This window comes from Coenobita brevimanus, chromosome 28 (assembly GCF_032717465.1).
Source record: "Coenobita brevimanus isolate Jiangsu-jjx chromosome 28, ASM3271746v2, whole genome shotgun sequence".
NCBI classification, from domain to species: domain Eukaryota; kingdom Metazoa; phylum Arthropoda; class Malacostraca; order Decapoda; family Coenobitidae; genus Coenobita; species Coenobita brevimanus.
Genome location: NC_136981.1, coordinates 13,139,036 through 13,145,215, shown reverse-complemented (window position 1 = coordinate 13,145,215; position 6,180 = coordinate 13,139,036). Strand labels below are relative to the sequence as shown.

The window sequence follows — 6,180 nt, the reverse complement described above, 5'->3', positions numbered from 1 at the left end:
GGAAGATTTTGTCGGGTTGATAGGTGTAAGAACTGAGTCTTAGATGTATTAAAGACAACCATATTATTTTTACCCCAGTCAGAGATACGAGCCAAGTCAGACATTAGGTGTGCCACAGCCTCATCCCTTGCTTGTTGAAGTAACTGTTGAGATGGGCGTTGCGGGAACCGAATGGAAAGGTGAAGGGTGGAGTCATCAGCGTATGAGTGGATAGGGTTAGATGTACAGCTTAGATCATTGATGAATAAAAGGAAGAGAGTTGGTGATAGGACAGAGCCCTGAGGAACACCACTGTTGATAGATCTAGGAGAAGAACGATGGCCGTCTACAACAGCGGCTATAGAACGACCAGAAAGGAAGCTAGCAATGAAGGCACAGATAGAAGGATAGAAACCGTAGGAGGGCAGTTTGGAAATTAAAGATTTATGCCAGACTCGATCGAAAGCCTTTGAGATGTCAAGTGCAATGGCAAAGCTTTCGCCAAAGTCCCGAAAGAAGGATGACCAGGAGTCTGAAAGGTAGGTGAGAAGATCGCCAGTGGAGCGTCCCTGACGGAACCCATACTGACGATCGGAAAGAAGGTTGTGATAGGAAAGATGCCTTAAAATTTTTCTATTAAGAATTGACTCGAAAACTTTTGAAATACAGGACGTTAAAGCAATTGGACGATAGTTGGAGGGTTGGGAGTGGTCACCCGCTAGGTACTTGAGAACATTTAACGGTTTATCACAACGAACAAGCAAATTATTAACCTGAATTTTGAAGTTCAAACGATGATCAAAATGTTTTCCTAAAAACTTTACAGAATTTTGAAAAGGTACCGCCTGATTATCCAAAGTTAAGCTCAAATTAGGTATGTTTCGAGTCGTAAAAACTACAGCGGCACACTTAGGGATGGAAATCTTAAATCCCCACTGCAAGGCCCATTGGTGGACGGAGTCAAGGGCTGCTTTAATCCGCCCAGTCGAAATTGTGCATTATGGGAAGAGTGCCATATTGCAAAATCGTCAGCATAGAGTGAGTATTTAAGATTCCTTGGGATGGGAGCTGATGACAGAATATCATTGATCATAATACTAAAATAAAGTGGGACTAAACACACTTCCCTGCAGCACCCCGTTTTCCTAGATAAATATATCTGATGTTACGTTACGGGGCAATTTGATAGAGAAAGTCTTGTTCCTTAAGAAATTTGAAATAAAAATAGGCAAATTTCCTCTTAAACCATAAGCATAGAGCTTCATTAGTATACCGCGTCACCATGTCATGTCATAGGGTTTTGGATGTCCAAGAGCACCCCTATCATGAATTCATTATTGGGAAATGCCTCTGCAATACAAAGCTCCAAATTCATCGAATGATCTAGTGAACTTCTGTATTTATGGAAGCCACATTGTTGATCATTTAACAAATTCTTCGACTCTAAAACAAAAAGAAGCCTATTATTAACCATACATTCCATAACCTTACATAGACAAGAAGTCAACACAATAGGACGAAATGAAGTGGGATTCATAAGATGACCAGCCTCTTTGGGTATCGGTATGACGTGCGCAAAGTGCCATGAGTTTGGGAACGTTCGAGACGCCCAAATCTCATTGTACAATGTTAACATCATAATTAGGCTGTCCTGATTAAGATGCTGGATCATACCGTATGTGATGGTGTCAGGTCCAGGGCTGGTGTCTTTACAGGATTTAAGGACAAGGAGCAGTTCATCTAGCGTAAACTCTTGGTTGTATGGGGAGTCTGCGACTTCTGTGACAAAGTCTACTATCTGTAGCTCAGCCGTGCATTTATGGTGTTGAAAACTCGGGTCGTAATTGGCTGAGCTACTTACATGAGAAAAACTCCTGGCGAGGATGTTAGCAACGTCCACGGGCTCGTCATAGATGTTATTATTAACCTGTAGGGTGGTCACAGGTATGAATAGGCCTTTATTATTTAATATTTTAATAGTGGACCAGACTTTACTGAGTGGGGTCGATCGATTCACCGTGGACACAAAGGACCTCCAGGAGTCACGTTTGGCCCTTATTATTCTCCTTGCCTTAGCCCATGCCTGTTTGTATGCAATAAAATTTTCCTCAGTGGGCTGACAATGAAAAATCCTGTATCTCCTATTGCGTTTCCTTAATGCTTGTCGGCAATCTGGTGTCCACCAATGTGCTCTGTGCTTCGCGTGAACTGTAGAAGTCTTGGGAATTTCAGCCTCAGCTGCGTGTATTTCGACTTTAACATCCATGGTCTCCCCAGATATATCTAAAATGGCGATCCTTGAGAAGGATCCCCCAATCTGCTTTCTTATAGTTAAATTTTGGAGGTGGAGGGTCCGAAACGATGTTGCGTGTATAAGAAAGACAGATGGGTAAATGATCACTTCCCAAGGAGTCGTCATATGGGTCCCACAAGAAATCTTGATGTATACCAGGGGAGGCCAAAGATAAGTCAATGGCCTAAAAGTTACCAGTACGATCATCTACACGAGTCGCTGTACCATCGTTCAGAAGACTGTAGTATTAGGTCGGCTACTTGCTCGCCACAACCATCGATCCTCAAGCTACCCCATTGATAGTGATGGGCATTGAAGTCGCCCAACACTAATGTATTCCCATGAAGATGTTCACATAGTGAATTTAAAGCATCATTATCAGTGAGGCCATGTGGAGGACAGTACAGAGAACAAATAGAAAGATATGTGTTATTAAATTTTACTCTGCATGCAACAGCTTCCAGAGTAGAATTTCCGTTTGTGGGTGTGATTTGTGTGTATATGGCGACTCCGATGTTTCATCTCCGAGGAAGCATCGCCTGAATAGAGCAGTCTAAAGATTAACATAGATTGCTTCGGAACCGTATGAAGAACAGGCTTTTGCTGGTACCTCATATTCAAAAATTTGCAGACTAAATTATCAAAAACATGTGTCGGAATGCCATCCGTTAAGAAAAATTATTTTAAAAATTTTATTGTGAAATCTGTCATGGGTTGAAGTTAGATTATAAGCTCTATGTAGCAAGGTTTTGATGGCGTTTATCTTGAAATTATGACAACAATAAATTAACTAATGCGTGGGCTTTCATGAACGGAATTGGCTACGAAATTGTCCGGATAATTTTAAACCATTATTTTACCGTAGATATGTTGATACGTTCGCCATGTTTTTAAAACAAGAGTCAAGCTAATAATTTTTTGGAGTATATTAATAAACAGCATAATAATATAAAATTTACTAAATTATCAAAAACATGTGTCAGAAAGCCATTCGTTAAGAAAAAAGATATAAAACATTTTATTTCATTGTGAAGTCTGTCATAGGTTGAAGTTAGATTATAAGCTTTATGTAGCAAGGTTTTGATGGTGTTTATCTTGATTTTATGACAACAGTAACTAAAATAACTAATGACAACAATAACTAAAATAACTAATGACAAGTCATTAGTTATTTTAGTTACTGTTGTCATAAAATCAAGATAAACACCATCAAAACCTTGCTACATAGAGCTTATAATCTAACTTCAACCTATGACAGACTTCACAATGAAATAAAATGTTTTATATCTTTTTTCTTAACGAATGGCTTTCTGACACATGTTTTTGATAATTTAGTAAATTTTATATTATTATGCTTGACTCTTGTTTTAAAAAATGGCGAACGCATCAACATATCTACGGTAAAATAATGGTTTAAAATTATCCGGACAATTTCGTAGCCAATTCCGTTCATGAAAGCCCAAACATTAGTTAATTTATTGTACCACGTTGAGTACACCGCTTCCCGTCAGATCAGCGAAGTTAAGCAACGTTGGGTCTGGTTAGTACTTGGATGGGTGACCGCCTGGAACACCAGATGCTGTTGGCATAACTCCTTACGTGTCAAGTGGGGTTGGTGGAGGATTAGTGCCCCTCCCTGTAAAACAATTACTCTAAGCCCTTGGCCACCCTGTTTGGGATACATGGCGTCTGGCAATGAATGAATGAAATGAAGTCTGTCATAGGTTGAAGTTAGATTATAAGCTCTATGTAGCAAGGTTTTGATGGTGTTTATCTTGATTTTATGACAACAATAACTAAAATAACTAATGACAAGTCCCGAGAATGTTAGTTTACGAAAAATATAAAATTTTAGTTTACCGTTACATTTTTCTATCATTAAATCCAAAAAAGATAGTTTACCATTAACTTCACTGTCTACAGTAAATTTTATATTATTATGCTGTTTATTAATATACTCCAAAAAATTATTAGCTTGACTCTTGTTTTAAAAAATGACGAACATATCGTCAACATATCTACGGTAAAATAATGGTTTAAAATTATCCGGACAATTTCGTAGCCAATTCCGTTCATGAAAGCCCAAGCATTAGTTAATTTATTGTTGTCATAATTTCAAGATAAAAGCCATCAAAACGTTGCTACATAGAGCTTATAATCTAACTTCAACCCATGACAGATTTCACAATAAAATTTTTAAAATCTTTTTTCTTAACGGATGGCATTCCGACACATGTTTCTGATAATTTAGTCTGCAAATTTTTGAATATGAGGTACCAGCAAAAGCCTGTTCTTCATATGGTTCCGAAGCAATCTATGTTAATCTTTAGACTGCCCTATTTAGGCGATGTTTCCTCGGAGATGAAACATCGGAGTCGCCATATACACACAAATCACACCCACAAACGGAAATTCTACTCTGGAAGCTGTCGCATGCAGAGTAAAATTTAATAACACATATCTTTCTATTTGTTCTCTGTACTGTCCTCCACATGGCCTCACTGATAATGATGCTTTAAATTCACTATGTGAACATCTTCATGGGAATACATTAGCATTGGGCGACTTCAATGCCCATCACTATCAATGGGGTAGCTTGAGGATCGATGGTTGTGGCGAGCAAGTAGCCGACCTAATACTACAGTTTTCTGAACGATGGTAAAGCGACTCGTGTAGATGATCGTACTGGTAACTTTTCGGCCACTGACTTATTTTTGGCCTCCCCTGGTATACATCAAGATTTCTTGTGGGACCCATATGAGGACTCCTTGGGAAGTGATCATTTACCCATCTGTCTTTCTTATACATGCAACATCGTTTCGCACCCTCCACCTCCAAAATTTAACTATAAGAAAGCAGACTGGGGATCCTTCTCAAGGATCGCCATTTTAGATATATCTGGGGAGACCATGGATGTTAAGGTCGAAAATGTAGCTAATTCCATAATACACGCAGCTGAGGCTGAAATTCCCAAGACTTCTACAGTTCACGCTAAGCACAGAGCACATTGGTGGACGCCAGATTGCCGACAAGCATTAACCCTTTAACCGCGGGCATTGTTTTGCCCCGACTGTCCTCTCCCGCGGGGGTTTCAGCCAAATGTAAACAAACCTTTAAACCTTAATAACTCTGCACAGAATAAAGCTAGAGAAAAAAATAAGGTACCATTAGAAAGTACTAACCTTCAGCTTTGCATTGATGTAGGTTTCATGACTTTGTTGACTTTCATAGGACGGGCAGTGCTGTTAGAAGTGAGGGGTGTAAAATCACTATTTTACGCCCCACGCACCAGTACCAAATGCCAACCACTCTCTGATAATAGTAATATAAACATATATGAACACTGCACATATGATAAACACCCACTCTGTGTTCACTGAGGTAGGTAAAAGGCACTGTAATTGCCCGCACTTCACTGCGGCATCACACGCTCACTGACGTTTGGTTAGCGGCGATGTTTTCATTATTTCTAACTTCTATTACTATTTTACATATAATCTGGGCAATATACATTATATTTACACTGCACTTATTACTATATTGCGTCACTGTCGCATCACAGAATTACACAAGTGCCGCAGATTCTCTTATTACAATATCACTTATTATACTGGCCAATATTTACATTTTTTTTAGGCAAAATATCCCTTATCACTACATTATCCATTATACAATTATTGGTAAAGCACGTCACTGTCGCATCACTATATATCACTGTCACTTTCAGTATTTACTCAGAGAGTGGTACTCGGCAAAGCACGAAGTCACACAGAGAGCGACTTGGCATTCCTGGCACTGGTGTGTGCTCATTTTTCTCGTCCGAGGCCTCCGTGTGGTGTTATGACATACTCTGCAGCGGCCCTGTGACAACCTGCCACCTGCGGTAAGAGGCAATTTCACAAGCTGGT

General features: G+C 39.4%; 1 pseudogene; it reads left to right on the top strand.

The window, feature by feature from the left end:
* The first annotated feature begins 3,741 nt into the window (after positions 1-3,741).
* On the top strand, positions 3,742-3,860 carry LOC145394889 (5S ribosomal RNA; annotated as a pseudogene).
* The last annotated feature ends 2,320 nt before the right edge of the window (positions 3,861-6,180 follow it).